Consider the following 16,658-nt stretch of genomic DNA (forward strand, 5'->3'; position numbering starts at 1 on the left):
CTGGTCTGGCTGTGCCCCACTCACCCTGCTGGCTGCCTGCAGCAAGGCATTGGGATTTAAAGGAGGTTTTTCTTGAGCCAGTTACTGTAGCTGGATTAAAGAACTGACATAACTATCTCTGCTTATTCTGGACTGATAGATTTACTGTGATTCTTTCTCTAAAAGTCACATTTAGAAGGAGCCTGCTGGGGTGTCTTTGCACATGTTTAGAACTGGTACAGAAACGCAGGGTGCTTGAACGTGGTGCTCTGGGTGTAACCAGTGCTGGCACAGTTCTGGGAGGAATTTTCTCCCCTTTCCACCACACAGCTATTACAGAACTGTCCTTGACCCCATGGGCCATTCACCTGTATCTGATGGACTGAACACCCACTATCTCTGAGTTAGAAAACAGGATTTTGATGAGAGAATTATTTGAATGGGGCTATCAAATCCTGCTCCCCCTGCCTTTAAAAGCTTCCTCAGTGCCTGCATTACTTCCTTTCCATTTGCAAGTACAAAAGAGCAGCAACAAGAAACTCTCAAACCAAATGGAAAAGGAATAGCATTGACATGAGACAAAGTGTTCACAACCCAGCCCTGCTCCACTCAAAGCAAGGTCTCCCCTCAGCACAGAGGATTAGAGAAAAACCCCAGGATTTTCTTTTTTAATCCTAAAAGCTGTTACTTGTATTTGATAAATAAACAGTTGCTTTTATATGCCATTGAATGGTGTAAACGATAGCAATAACACCCCAAGGTGCTGGCAAACAAATTGTGTATTTCAAACGGTGGGTAATGGGGAATTGGGGAGGAGCTTAATTAACTCTGCCACTAGGCAGCAGCTGAGTTTTGTCAGTCCAAGACAGAGCAGAAGAAGAAATGCATGTTCCCAAGGGGGCCGCAGGATGGTAACAGTGATGGGACAATTTGTGTGGCTTCACACCCTGGGCACCATCACCCACCAGGGAACAACACAGTGGGATGGGAGGAAGGGAAGGGACCATGGAGCAAGCAGGAGTGGAAGGAAAAATGTGATCCTCAGAGAGCTCTTGGAGGCAGCAGAGGGAAGAGGAGTATCCTGGAGATGTCTGAATGTGGCAGGGGTAAGAGTGGGTTACATTTCACACACAGGAAGGATTGCTTTGGCACCAGCATCTGTATGGGCAAAGGTACAAACCCACGGTACCAACCCATGGTACCAACTCCTGGCCACAGGCAGCAAGGAGCAAAAGGGTTTGCCAGGAATTTGGGGTACATACCTGAGTACATACCAGTACTTTCCTACTGGCAGCACCCCATGAAGGCAGCACAAATATATAGTTTTCAATGGAGCTTCATAATTAAGACTGAATACTGAAAAAAATCCCTCAATTCCTCCATGAAGTCAGATAACTCCAAACACAAATTTTCCTCTCTCCTGGAGCAGCTGCTTCATTTAGGTCACTCAGACACCTCCATTCCTGCTCTGTGGGATGCTGATGGATGGAGCAGCTTTGCAGAGGGGCTGAGTCCCAGCACATGCTGAGTCCCACCTGAGCCAGCTCCCCTGTGGGCACTGACTGTGGGTGACTGCCTGGGGAGGGAGATTTGGGGAGCCCAGAAACATCCCTGCTCTTCATTTGCTCTTCATTTCTGTGCATGCTGCTGCACAGGGAAAAGCCATCAAGCCTTTCAGAGGGAGCAGGGATCGATGTCATACAGATCAAACCAGCAGTTGGGAAACTTTGGGTGAAAGTGTAATACTGTGAGTGCTCCCAGCCAGGTTTCATTCAAGTCCTGATACTGAGGTTTTAGTACGATGCCAATTTTAGCTTGAATTGCCTGACAGCTCCTCTTTGTGAACAGAAGCAATATTGACAGAATGGTACTTTTTGAAAGGTGAGTGATTTCTTTTTTTCCCCAGAGGAAACACACTCCATGTGTAATGGGATGACGCTGTTTCTTTTCCTTCTGAACTGAGGCTGCTTAAAATGAAAGTCTGAGAGAGATGGCTTTCATTACAGTCATGGCTTTGTGTTTTCTGGGAAAATAGGCATTAGCTATAGGATCTGAGGCCTTGCTATTTCAGGGAGGTTCCCCTTGGAGTTACTGTTCAGGTGCATTCTCTGGGAAGCTCCATGGAACACCAGCCCTGGGCAACTCCTGGCTAAATCCCAAGGGCCCTGGGGTGAGGAAGGATAAAAATTCTTAAAATTGCATTTTAATGGAGCTCTCCTTAATTATTCTCTTGAGCTGAAGGGGACCATGGTGTATGAAGTGGTATCAGTACCATAAAGCAGAATGTGACTTCGAGGGAGTTGAAAAAAACCCTTCACATGTGCAAAGGCATTCCCACTTCCTGGGATCTCAAACTCTGCATCCTAAATCCCAGCCTGCTGTCCCCCAGACAGAGAAAACTGTTTATGCTGGGAAAAAAACAATCTGACAACTGTAAATTTCTCTGCTAGGCTCCTTTTTTCCTTCATCATATTATTTTTTCCACATCTTGTCATTCATGTCATGCCACGAGGAGAAGCAGCAAAGGATGAGCAGCTATGAATGAGTCCTGAAATCACAGTAGTAAATCACAAAGGCAGCGTGGCTGTGTCACTTCTGCAGCTTGGAAAGGGTGGAGGGGTCAGTGGACATTTGATTTCCATCCACCTCTGCTCCCTGTCACCTGCCTGCTGCAGGGAGCTGCGTCCCTGGTGAGGGGTGGATAATGGGAATACTCAACACTCTGTTACACAATGCTCTGACAGGCTCTGCCTAAGCTCAACGAGATCCAGAGATAGAAAAGTCGGTGTCATAACAAAAATCGTAATTAAAGTTTTGGTCAGATTGAATCCATTACATCTCTCCCAAGTACCCAGTATTGATTTCAGCCCCAGCCCCGGGGATGTGTAGTCTGATACCTCTGTAATCCTGCTAGCAGAGTCCTAAGCCCATTGCACATGCCATTTGTGTGGCTTAAGCCCAAAAAAATGCTTCCAACCTACTCCAGCTCTGTAGGATTCCTGTTTTATTGGCTCTGAGCAAACGCAGGCCAGCGGAAGCTGCCACAACACAAAGAAGATGGCTTTTGAGACACCAGCTGTAAATAGGAGGGAAGGGGCTATTTTGGCTATATTTTTGTGTTGGCATAAAACTGCAGCAGATTGCATTATTCAGTGGGTAATGTAATGTTAATGCAGCCCTGTAGCTGGGGGCGAGAGAACTTAAGGTTTAATCATTTTGTAATGCACTTACATTGCCCGTTTTAGATTTGTCAGCTGTCATAAATGAACTGCAGTTTTATCCCGGGACTATATATAGAATTACTATTTATATATTTTTTCATCTGCAGCTTATGCAGTTTAAATGGAAAAAAAAATGAAAAAAGAAAGGAAAGGAAAGAGCCAGGATGGAGCAAGGGGGGATGCACCCTTAGCTGTGCTCTGCTCAGAGAATTCCTCAGTGCATCCCTGTAGGAAAGTGCTGCCTTCACCTAAGCCTTGGCTTAGGTAGTTGACATTTTCTGTAAAACAACACCCATTTTCAGCAGATTTTAAATGTTGTGGGGAGTGAGGCACAGAGAAGTTGCATGTGAAAATGCAGCCACATAGCAATGGCAGTTGGTGAACTGCTCTGTGTCTCACTTATCTATCATTCATAAGAACCTAACTCCAGGAAATCCCCTCCCATGGCATCACTCCTCACCAGTTTTTATTGAAAAACCATAGTATCCCTCTGCTTTCTAAATTCAGACTAAAAGCCACCCACGTTACAGCTTTTTGTATACATATTTTTAGCAGTTCTCAAACAAAGACAATTCCTCCTTGGTCTGCCACGTCCTGCTGCTTTCCCTGCTGTGGTTCCTCACAGCATCACTGGAGATCTCATGGCGTGTTGCAGACTGCCCGAGTGCTGATTAATGTCCTTGCCAAGAAAAGAAAGAAGGGGTTTGCAAATGGATTTGCCTCTCCTATCAGCTCAAAGTGCTTGAATGTGTTTGCTTTTTTGGGGCAGCCATTTGGAAAGAAATCCAAGGGAAACTTGAGAAAGTAGAACATCCTGCTGGTCTTAAATTCCAAATATTCCCATTGTCTCCTCTTTTAATCGAGTTCTTACTCTGAAAGTGATTTCTGTAGGGAGTTTTGCCTTGACTGTTCTCTCTGCTGCTACATCCTACAGGCCAAGGGAATTCTTTTCTCCAGCAATAATAGTTGATGTTTTTTAAGAAGCAAGAATACCCCTGTTTTCATCCATAGCATTTACCTACAAAGAACATGATAATTTATACAGCAAATGCAGCCTGTGCTTCCTGCTGGACAGCCTGATTTATCGACTGTGCATCTGTTTCATATAAAGTGCCCTGAGCAGAACAAAAACCTCCATTCTAGCAAAACCAGGACAGTTTCTCCGTTTTCAATAAATCATGTTCTACCTGTGGGATACCTTGTTAACGACTATACACTAAATCCAGAGGGGGTTTTTCTTTTTCTTTTTTTTCCCTCTTTCCTTTTTTTTTTATTTTTAACCATCCATCCCAAATATTCTGAGTTTCTGGGGCCATTTTAATGCCCTTGTTGCCCAGGCAAAACTCCTTCTGATTTCTGGGGGAGTTTGGCATTAGTAAACTGGCTACATCAAATATCTCATTAGTAACACACTAATGAGATATAAACCAGCCTTGTAAAACCACAAGGCAAAATCTTCCTTCATTCTGCTTGTAGTTTACATCTTTGCCTTTACTCAGCCAACTTTTATTTCTGCACAGGATGGAGCTGAATTTCCATTAAGGAGCCTGATTTCTATATCCAGGGGAAATACCTGGATCCCCTGTATGGAAAAAGGCTCCTTAGGATCATAGGATGGTTTGTGTTGGAAGAGAAGCACAGGACACTTGCCTAAGCAGGACAGTGAAGGGACTGACAGCTATGGAGGAGAGGGATGAAGCTCCAGCAGAAAATGCTGTTTCCCCTTGGAGCCCATTCCTTCCTGGAGGAGATCCCAGCCCCTTTTCCCCCTCCCTGAGCACAGCCCTGCCACAGGGAATGCTCCTCACTGCTGCTGCCAAGCTCTCGCTTGGAGTCCTCAGCACCAACTTTCCCCAAACCACCTGAGGTTTTGGGAAACTGAAGGATGGGAGAGAATCCATGTTCCCAGTGCTGCTCCACTGAAAATGTGTGAGTGCAGCCAAACCAGGCCCAGGGGGCCTGTGTCTATCACAGGCGCTGATACAAAGCCAAAATCATCGTTTGAAGATTTAAATTGATGTAACTGGGAGTAGAAATTGTTTTTTTACTGAGGGCATAATTCATGCAGGAGGATGCTTATGGCATCCAAAAGGCTTTAAGCTAGAGTTACAGTACTGACAATGAAGTACAGAGGTGTCTAGGGAAAAGGGAGTACATTCCTGCAAAACACCCCCACAGGGAGCTGTGACAGAGCTGGATCTCATTTCCTACCCTGTGGGCTGGAGCCTCACTGCATCTGCATCCCCCTTGTTCCCCTTGTTGTCTGCTGAGCCCCAGCCAGGCCAGCAGCTCCTCAGCAGAGCTGGAAGGTCTCTGCAGCACCAGATCCACCTCAGATCCACAACATCCACTGAGGGCGCTTCCCTGGAGAGGACTCTGGGGAGCTGACCTGGAGCACATGGAGGCACACACTGCCTCTCATCTGGGGCTTTCCCTGGGGACAATGGGGACCTTGATTTCCGACAAGACCTCTTCTTCCCCACTGTAATACAAACTGCCATGTGAAAACACCACAGATGGGATGAGCAGAGTCCTTGACCTTGTTTCTTTGCTGCACAAAGCCAGGTGGTGCTTCTGCCAGTTCCTCTATTGCCAGTCAGGAATCAAACAGCTCCCTGTCATTAAATTGCCAGTCCTTTGTCCCTGGGCATAGTGCACAATGAAGTCACCTTCCCAACAGTTTGCCAGCTCTTGGGACGTGTTGCTATTTCCGTGTTATCTGCAGGGTTATTTGCTTTGCCCAGGTGATGTTGTCACCAGGCTGCTGGGCCAGACCTTGGGGACAAACCAGCAGCCTGCATGTGACACTGCTCTGCAGGGGACACAGAGAGGCCCTTGGGCTTGAGGACACCTTGGTCTGCTTGTTCCTCTTCTGCTCAGCAGCAATGCTCCACCTCACCCTGCCACACGGTGCCCAGGGTGCCATTCTGGGCTTCTTCCTCCAAGGAATTCTTTCCAAAACACTCTGGTCTGTGGTGGTTGTGGCTATCCAGTGTTTTATAAGGACAGTTTCTGTTTCAGCCTTTTTTCAGCTGTTTTGTCTGTCTTTCTGATGCCTTTGCCAGTCTGGCCAGGACTGAATTTGGCCCCTGATAGAAACTTCTCCATTAATCAGAGATTTGCCTCAGTGGCAGGGTTGTTCTGACTTCTAATTAAGTTTACAGTTTCTAATTAAATTGATTTGAGATCCTGAGGTGGAAGGCCTTTTAAGAGAAATCATATATTAAAAATTTAAGATTTTTTGCTCCAACAACCTTTTTGTGTAAGACTAATTTTAACATCTAGACGTGAAGGATGAGTAATCCTTTCTCAGGCTTTGGCAATGTTAGCTTTTTCTCATTCACCTTTATCAGAGAAGCAATAAAAATTTTCTAATCACCTTGACAAAGTTACTCATGTGAGGGTGAAATATTTGGCAACCATACACAGCCAGGATCAAAAAGAATAAAGTTGTGGACTGAGGAGGTGTGTGAGACCCAGGCTGCAACTGTTTTGCCCCTCTTCCTGTGGTGGTTTTTAATCCCAACACTTATTAATTATGATTAATAAGTGATGTTTGAGAGGGTGTCTCATATCCCACTCCTGAGCCAGTCACTTTGAACAGGCTGTGGCTGTGAGCTGCACATCATCCTCAGTCAGATAAACTTTACAACTTCATTTCTTGAGACTCAATCAACCAAATCAAATATTTCCCATGGAAGATTTGATTAAATGTCAATAAGATGCGGCAGAGAAACTTTCAAAATGATGAAAATTGACCAACACACTCTCCTTGCTTTTGTATGTCAAAGTTATCTTAAATCTTAATAAACCCTAATCAATGCCTACTTTATAATCACACATAAAACAACCCTTCAAGGGCCTCCCTTGGGAGCCTTTAAAGGGTGTTTGGGGTCAGAGCAGGTCCTTACATGGTGTTTCCTCCAGGGCCAGCTGCACATTTGTTCACTTTTAGTCCTAGAGAGCAGAGAGCCCCGTTGCCTTCGTGCCCTGCTTGTGTTACAGCTTTTTGTGATGGGAACTGAGCCACCCCTTTGTCATTTTGGGGGTCCACTGAAACATTATCTGCCCAGTCCTGTCTTTGGGGAAATGCTGAGGGTTTGACTGAAGCCTCATTGAGGATCACTGAGATAATGAGAACAAGAGCTGTGGATTGAGATGTAAGAGACACAGAACTGTGATGCTCCTGTCCTGCTTCCCTTGCTTGTGCTCTGTTCTCAACACCTGGACAATTAATAAATGCTGTTTGATGGGTTGTATCATTTCAGGTAACTGAGAAAACTTGACCCCCTCCAAGACTCTTGCCTTGAGAGATAAGAAATATGCAACAGACTGAGAGGCTCATGGATTTTCAATTGTGAGATTTTTTCCCCCCAAAGTAATGATGACTTCTTGAAAATGCTTTTCTCACCTTGAAAAGAGATGTTTTGATAAAGCTTTTTTTAACACTCTGAAATGTTTTTGATGTTTAGAATGAAATTGCTTTCCAGATATGCAATCTGAACCATGTTCTTGAGGTTGAAAGGTAAAATAATTATAAAATAGAATTATAATAAGGCCAGAGAGGAAACAAGAAACATTTCAAACTAATGTAAGCAGATTCAGGATGAACCTTGTCTGAATTTCCTTTCACTTTTCAGCTTTTATTCCTTTTCTCCTAAGCTAAAACAGAGAAATATTTCAGAATCTGCCACATGCAAAAACATTTCCTTGCCCAGCTCTAATTGCTCAATTGAATTATTTGCAGACAGATCACAACTCCCTGCAATTAATCAGTTCCATGAATGCTGTTTTCCCCCAGTCCCTGACCCATGGCTCATTCATGGACCCCATGCTTGTGCTGATTTAATTTAGCTCACGTGGCCTGGGAGCTTTTCCTGTTTGCACAGGCCCTCACTAAAACTCAGGATTTGCATACAGCTTCTAATTCTCCCTTAACATTCACCCTGCCAAAACCTTTTCTACCTCTGACCTCCCATGCTGGGATGGATCCCTGTGGGAAGCTGATGCAGGAGGAGCACAAACCCAGCTGGAATGAATTTGTTTAAGAAGACAGGAGGACTTTCACTGAGGTTTTTTGGGAATTGCTCAGCCAGTCCTAATTGTTTTATAAATTTAATGGAGTTAATTCTGACCACTGGGCGCTGGATCAGGGGTATAAAGGCAGCACAGAGTGACAAAAACAGGGAAAGTGCTGGGGAGGAAAATGAGGAGCAGGGCAGAGACCTCATGCAAGGGAGATTTCAGACTCCTCTGCAAGATGTTGGAGGCCAAGGTGATGTTCCTGGAAATTCTTGAATTTCAACTCCCATAAGCCACAAAGGTGGTAAGGAACTGGGATTTTTTTTTTTTTGTTGTTGCTGTTTTGGTTTACTACCTTCTTCACAAGAGCTAGTTACTGGAAACTACAAGAAAATCAGGGCTGCTAAGATATCTCAGTGCCTCATGAAAAACTGACTTTGGTTGTTTTGTGAGGTTTTTGTCTGTGTGTTTCTTGTTTACTTGCTTTTGTAGGCTTGCCATAAATTCTAGTTTAGGGTAAATCTGTAGTTCTCCTGTTCCTTTGTCAGTGGAAGAAATCTCTAAGTATGTTAAAACTTGCTGCTGCTGATTATTGCAGGGTTTTTTACTGCCAGGTAAATCTGCATTTTACAAACAGGAATGCTGTCCAGGTGGATGTTTCTGATATGCATCAAAGGCTATTTCTGATAATTTTCTCCTCAATTGAAGGTGACAATAATGATAGGAAAGAAATTGATCTATTTCTGTGCATATCCCAGAACATTAATTTCTCTGGTCAAACCAAGATTCTGAAGAACAAAATACTAAAATTCCTTAAGATGAGGCTCAACACTCAATCAGCCAAATTCCCTTTGTGTCTCTTACCTGCTCACCCAGAAACAGATTGCAATCTGCTTTTGTACATGGATAAGAAGAGTGAGGAGTGGGGTAATTCACAGAAAGAAAATTATATTTGCAAAATACCTTTTCTTGGAGCGTTGCCCACAGAGTCATGCAAAGTTTAGCTGCTAAAGAATCCCTCCAGAGCCTGGCCTGGTGCAAAGGAAGGCTGCTCTGCTGTTGTGCTGCCCCAGGCCATGCACAGGCTCTGCTCTGCTTTGTCCCCTGCTCTGGTCTCTGTTACTGTAAGCAAAGCCCCAGCAGCCAATTCACAAAATTAACTTTGGAGAGCTCTGGCTTTATTTCTAGTTCTTCAGCACCAGGGCTGTTGTTTGACAGAGCTTGAGGTGGATCAGCCAGGCTGGGCTGGGCTGTCCTTGGCCACACCTGGGCAGCTGCAGGGAATAAAGAGCCCAAGCACAGCTCAGAGTGTCAAGGGCAGCAATCAAACCTTATCAAGAAGGCATCACAAGCACCTAATGAGAATCAGATGCAGCATAAAGAAGCCACAGGCATGCTCTTATCCAGATGCACAGGGAATTATGTACATAAACAGTGGATAATTGGGTTTTACATCTTATTTTTCATCCAAAACTTCGGGGAGAAATGACTTGGTTACTGGAAGTGGGAAACTTCTCCTACTGTGTAGGAAAGCTGCTGTTACAAGCACTCAGGGATTGCTGCCACAGAGCCTGGGGTGATGGAGCTGTCCTGGAGGACCTGGCACCTCCACTCAGGGTGGTCTGGAGCAAACATCACAAAGTGCCCAGCTCTGGGTGAGACCCTGCCTTTTGAGAAGCCTCTGGGTGAGGAGAGGTGAGTCAGAGTCCCCATGGCTGGGGCAGACAGTGCTGCTGTGGGGCTGGGGTCCCTCTCACAGGAGGTCCTGCTGCTGCAGCTGGGCCATGGACCATGGGCAGAGGTGGCTTTGGGTTCAGTCCGAGGGCTGAAGGAGGGCTCTGCCTGCTGGGCCTCCTGCTCCTGCTGGTCTGGCCTCCAGGCTGGAAGTGCAGTGCATTAGAGGGAGATTTGCTTCCCACATGAAAAGGAAGCTGCTGCCAGCTTCACCTGCCTCGTGCTGGTTGTGGTTGCAGATATGGCTGCACTTGTTGTGATAAATGCAGGGAACCTGCACTGAAATGCAAAGGGAAGGGTGGCTGTCAGTCAGCCCAAAAGGGCTGGAAGGCAGATATGTTGGTATTTAGTCTTGCTTGGCCTTGGTGAGGTGCATAAAGCTGGCAAATTGCAGAAAGCCTTTGCCTTTAAAATGAAGCATGCCTTGGGCTTCAAGGTACCATAGAGGGGACTGGTTTGATGTAATGGAGCTGTGTCTGTTCCGAGGCTGTCTGGGGTTGCCTGATTTGTTCCCAGCACTGACATTCCCAATCTGGTTAAGAGGGCTCAGTCCAACCCCTGCACTGCAGAAGTCTTTTCACTCAGAGGGCTGGGTGACAATGGGACTTGTTCTCCCCATGGATCCAAAGCTGCCTGACAGCCCCATTCCTGCCCAGCACAGAACTGACTTCACAGAACCCCTCTCTGGCATGGACCACAGAGCTGAGCCAGCCCAGAGCTCTGTGCTACCCTCAGCCTTCGTGCCAGGAAGGCTTTTCACCCTGTGCTGGTGTCTGTGCTGCTTGGAGAACACCATGATGTGTTCAGGGCACATCTGCAGGAGTGTAAATGCTGCTGCTTCTCCCTGGGGAAAGTGATGCCCTCAGGGATTTGTCCCTCTGTTTCCCAAGTATTTTGGTGTGAAATCCTTTTCCAAGGATGCATCTCCCCAGGAGCACCCCAGGATAAGCAGTCCCTGCTGCTGTTACCCAGAGGGGAGCCCAGCATCCTGCAGAACCAGCTCCATTCCTGCCAGAGCTGTGGAGCTGAACCAGAATTGTGTTAATTACCTACTTACCTGTGAAAACCTTAAGGTTCAGCATTAAGGGCAAAGAAATTATTACTCAGGGGATGTTTTAATGAGCAGAAAAACCCATACTTTGTTTCACAAGGCACTTTTTTTTTACATTAAAACTTCCTGGGCTTATAATTAGAAATTTAATGTTTTGTGAACTGCAGTTGTTCAGAAACTATGGGGGAAATGGTTTATTTCCCAGCTGCCCTCTTGTTTAATGAATCCTCTGGTTTTTTGGGTTTTTTTCAGTGGTTAATAACAGCACTTATGCCCACCCTGTCTCACAGAGGAATTTTAAATCTATGGGGCACTTCTGATTATTTTATATACTTATGTAAAAATTCAGGCATATGTATACACATAATACATAATATTCTGATTATTTTATATACATATGTAAAAATTCAATGAACCATCACCAATGCAAGTGTTTGGCTGTTTGGGAGCAGAGGAGAGAGTGAAGGAAAGGCAGTCAGTGTGGGGACTGTGGGCTCCCCAAGGAATGTCCCCTCCTGGCTCATGGGAGCCAGCCTGACAGGCAGGGTGGCGTGGGGGAGATTCTCAGGGCAAGAACTGTCTCTCCCAGAGGCCTTGGCACCATGCAAAACACTTAATAAATGGCACAGTTTAGAGGCAATTAGGTAATTGTACCTCTCTGCTGGGCTCCTGAGCTCAGCACACGCTCCAAGCTCTGGGCTTAGGCAGGTGTTACCTTGATCCCTGCAAAGCTGAGTTTTTGGAAGGGTCTCTTTGTTATATGGGGTTTTTTCTTCTATTTAAGTCCAGAAATTGTGGCAGGAGAGCTGCTGGCTGTTTCCTGTTCCTCCTGAGGGCACCCAGCTCCCCTGCCCTTCCTCACATCTGCAGCCACAGCCCATGCCATGCCAGGGTGGTATTTTAGTGCACAGCACTCCCCATTTCAGGGGTAAATGAAATGCTGATGAGGCTTGGGGCATGTAGAGACACCTCCCTTGCAGTGCAGTGGCAGACACCACCACTGAAAGAAGCTGCACAGGGAGGAGAGAGCCAGAAATAGCAACCAAGAGGCCGGGTACAGCTTCAGACTGCCTCCTCATTAATCTCAGAGCAAAGTCACTTGAAATAATCCCGACCTTCCCTTCCCCATCCATTTGCAAGAGGCAACAATTGTTCCTGTTCCATGGCAAAGGACCATGCCTGGCTCTCAAGAAGAAAGGCTGACAGGGCTTGGACTTGGCACTTTGGAGCCCTGAGGAGTGTTTGGCAGGGAAAAGTTCTTATCTGAGCTGGGAGGGTTGCAGGAGGGCACATTTCTGGGTCTGGCTGTGCACGCTTTTCCCCCTTGAGGGAAGCAGGTGTCAGGGAGAGGTGTCTAGCAAGAAGGCAGCAGCACAATGAGCCTGGAGGATGCCTGGCTGCAGGAGGAAGGCTGCAAGCAGAGAAGCAGGTTTCTCCAATGTGGGAGCTGGGTTTTTAATGCAGGAGCTGGCTCCTCAGCGGGAACATTTGGGGAACAGCTGGTATCAGCTATCACTGCTCCTCCTTGTCCATGGGGATGGGTTGCACTGCTGTAAATCACTGCCTTGGCAGCAGTCCCTGTTCACACCCTGTGCCTTGGTAAAACCGTGGGCTGGGAGTGGAAGTTGTGGAGAATCAATGCTGGCTCTCTGCCACCTGGGAGTGAAGGCAATCCTTGGGTACCATTGGGTGAACTTTCTAGGAGGTTTTTGCTGCCTGAGAAGTGGTTGTGAGGGACAAGCAAATTTAGATCTAACCCACATGATCTACATATAGCAAAAAATCCAGATACACCCAGAAGGAAAGAAGGGAAATTAGGACAACAGAAGTTGATGGGCTGAAAACTTAATTAACATGTTGAAAAATTTGACCTGATCTCAGGCTCTTCTCCTTTCTCTTTTCCTTTGTTGCTATTGGTTTGGTTTTTAATATTACTGCTTAGGATAAATTTTACTCTGAAATTAGGAATAAATTATATCAGCAACATGTCAAGCTAATGTGTTAATTCTGTTGCAACATGGTGGAAACAGGATAAAACAGAATTCCCCCCATGTACCTTCCTCTGGTTCACTCTGGAACTCAGCTAATAATCTTGCAGCCCTGTAGCTTCAAGAAAGGAAATAACAATCTAAAAGTTTTCTCTTTATTGCATTCATCTGTTGTGCTGGGATGAGGAGCAGCTCCTTGTGATACACTTGGAATAACACATCTGCTGCTGTGTTATTCTGTTCTGTGTTACACCCCAGCCCCTTCCCTTGCTTTCCATGGCAAACAAGCAACAGAATGACAAATAAAGCCATGGTTGCCATTGCCAGTGCCAGCTCCTTGTGCTGCAGGCTGGATGAAATATCCACACAATCATGGCACCAGTCCATATTTATTTAAAAATATTAAACTATTTATAATGGAGGGGTCATCAGCATGCTGCATTCATTAGCCAGGGCTCCAGGGAAGAGATGGCAGCACACAAAGAGCACAAACCGGCTCCACACAAAAGGAGCAAAGAAGCATCCTTTGGAAATGTCAGTGCTGAGCAGCAATTAAAACCAGCAAAATTTAAAATACAGGGAATTCCAATAGTCTGACTGTCAGGGAACCTGTGGTGGGACTCCCATGGGTGTGAGGATGGGTGGTGAGGTCTGCACTGCTGCACAGTGAAACATGAATGGATTTTCTTTATGAAAGGAAGAATTAAATCGCTGTTTGTGTGGAGAACCAGCAGTGCTGGAGGCAGGCAGGTGTGCTGCAGGTCGGGGAGGGAGGCAGGGCTGGGTTTGTGCCAGGGCTGCATCCTGCAGGAGGCTGAGCAGCTTCTCTCTGAGCTGTGGGGAGGTGCCAGGATGCACACAGGTGAGTGTGGGGTTTCTGCCAGGAGAGGCTGGAAAACGTCTCTGGAGGGGAAGAGGCTGCTCTGCATGGCTGATGTGAGTCCAGCATTGGCTCGGGCTGCTCAGAAATGGCTGTTTGACCTTGCAAAGCACTTGTGGGCATCTCAGGGCAAGTGGTGTTAGAGTCAATGGATGAAAGGAGGGAGTGGGGGGTGTGCTCTCTTGTGGAAAGTGTTTCTGAGCAAACAGAATTTGTTCAGTAACCCCATTTGAAGTGACTCCATGCTATTGCAGTGATTTTATGGCTCTTGGTCCACTCCATCTCCCACTGGAATCTGTTCAGGAGGGTTGTTACTCCTCGTGCCATTCCAGCCCTGCTGATTTTGCATGCAGAGAAATGCTACTGTGGTCTTGAAGCTCACAATTAGGATAATGAACTGAAAGAGGTCAGAAGAGATGAAATATTCATTTTTGGCTGGCCATGCCCTTTCAGGAATTAATTTACATTGGGCAGTTATGTGGTACTTTTCCTTTTATATTTTCTTTTCTCATTCTTTTTTAAAATAGACATGGATCACATCCAAAACCCAAAGTGCTCAGATGGGCTTTGGAGCTGTCCCTGGCTCTTTATACTTCCCATTTTCCAGGCTGCCTTCTGAAAATGTGTTTTTAGAGGTTTCTCACTCCAATTTTCCCATTACCTGCCTGCAGGATTTTCATGTTTTTAGTGACAACAAAGTTGCAGCTGGTGCAAAGTGACCAAAACAAAACCAGGAACTGTATTTCCCTTCCTTCTCCACCTCAGGATCTTCAACCTCCCTGATTTCTGCCTTTTCTCTTTCTTCCCTCCTGCCCTGAAACTCCACTGAAAACTTCCCAGCTTTTAGCAGTCCCTGCAGGCACAGAAGGAATGATCCTTAATTCCCAATTTCCATTCTGCTGCTGGTCTCAGGGCTTTTTATTTCAATGCAGAATTATACAGAAATTCCTTCGGGGACTTTTCACATCCATATTTCCTTGTGCCTCTGCTGCTGAATCATCTAGGAACTGAAACTTGCTTGGCTGGAGAGCAATGTGTTTTTATAAATTATCGACATGCTGAAACTGGCCCCGGTCCAAGGCAAGCCTTCCACTTTGCTAATGTGCCTTGGGTCTAATCCCCACCACACTGAGGAGGATGAGGATGACTCATCTCCAGCCGGAAAGGCTGGATCCAGGACCCAGTGACACATATGGGAGGTGGAAACTGGGAACAGATATGCCAGGAGTGGAGTTGGAGCCAGCACAGAGCTGCACACACAACTCTGTTGGTTCAGATGTTTTCTCCAAAGACTCACTGGGGAGCAACAGCTCCCAAGAGCAAGTAATTCACTGCAGGAGCTCTTGTTTTTCCCAGTTCTGGATCTCTGATGGGCAGTGGACTGTGTCTGTCATTGAGCAACACAATTCTCTTTCTATGGATCTGGATCTTCACCTAAAAGCTCATTTGATTCATGTCAGGAGTTTTAAGACTTTATTCTACAGCAATAAAGAAAAGAAATGAGCCTGGCAGTAAAAGGGTGTTGAGGGATGTATGGAGGGATGGTGTCCATCCCTGCGTGGTGATGCTGGGATGGATTTATTGCCCAGGCTTTGCACAGTGGTCCTGGGGCTGTGGAAAGCCTCCATGACGTCATGCTGAGAGCTGGGAGCTGAGCTGTTCCTGCTGTGTGATGGGAGCAATATCCTGATTTATCCCTGCTGCAGTGACAGGTCTGGCAGGGCTGTGCAGTGCATGCCGTGACCTCTGTGGGCAGAGCAGGAAGGTGGAGCTGCTTCCTCCCCGAGCCTGCCTGCCAGGGACATGATTCAGATTTTACAGCTAATTGACTGCACTGATCTTGCTGCCAGAAAGGGATAATATTCAATGAGTCGCTTGTCTTTCAATAGCTGCTGTCCAAAACTCTGCATGCACCTTATAAAACCAGTCCTGTGACTTGGCTGGCTGGTGGCTCAGGGGCATGGACTCTCCCACGACCCCCTCTTTATCTTCTCCCTGCTGCTCTGTGCCCTGCAAGCAGTCCCTCACCTGGGCCGTGTGCTGACCCAAAGACAGGATTTGATGTGATTCCCTTGTATCTTTCTGTTCCTGTTTAAAGCCTTGCTCCAGAGAGGCTAATGAGCCTAGTGGAAATTAATGCCATCAGCCCTGCTAGCAGGAGGAGATGGACTCTAAGCCAACCAAAACTGCTGGGGGCACTGGTTTGAAACTCCATTAGCCCCAGCCCCTTGTGCTGAGAGCTGAGTGTTTTTGTGGACAGACCTGCACTTGTGGCTGGAGGGCACAAGAAAAGAAGCTCATGTGGCAGACAAGAACCCATCAGCCCATCCACACTGAATGCAGCACAGGGAAGGAAATTTGGGGAACTTGTAAATGCCGCTCTGAGGAGGCTGGCATGTGCTGCTGCTGCTTTCTCCTTGGCCTGCTCATCTGCCACCAGAGTTCATTTGCTAACACCTCTTCCCCAAGCTGGCTCCCAGCAGAGCTGATTTCCATCCCTGCCCGTGCTGGGGAGCGATGCCAGCTCCAGGATACAGCCTGTCATGCTTTGGTGATGATGCTTGGAAAACACGGAGCAAACAATGCTGCAGGAACAACTGAGCCCACACAGCCTCAGTGAGAGCTGTTCCCAGGATGTTTGCTCAGCCCCTGAGTGGTTTAGCACTCGGGATGGGCTGGCAGAGGATGCAGTGAGACGCGCTAATTCGGGCTGCGGTTCGTGTGAGAGAACGGCGAGACGGGCTGGGAGACAATGCCAGCTAATATTAGACAGCAGGCAGGGA

This window comes from Zonotrichia leucophrys, chromosome 12 (genome assembly GCF_028769735.1).
Source record: "Zonotrichia leucophrys gambelii isolate GWCS_2022_RI chromosome 12, RI_Zleu_2.0, whole genome shotgun sequence".
Lineage (NCBI taxonomy): Eukaryota > Metazoa > Chordata > Aves > Passeriformes > Passerellidae > Zonotrichia > Zonotrichia leucophrys.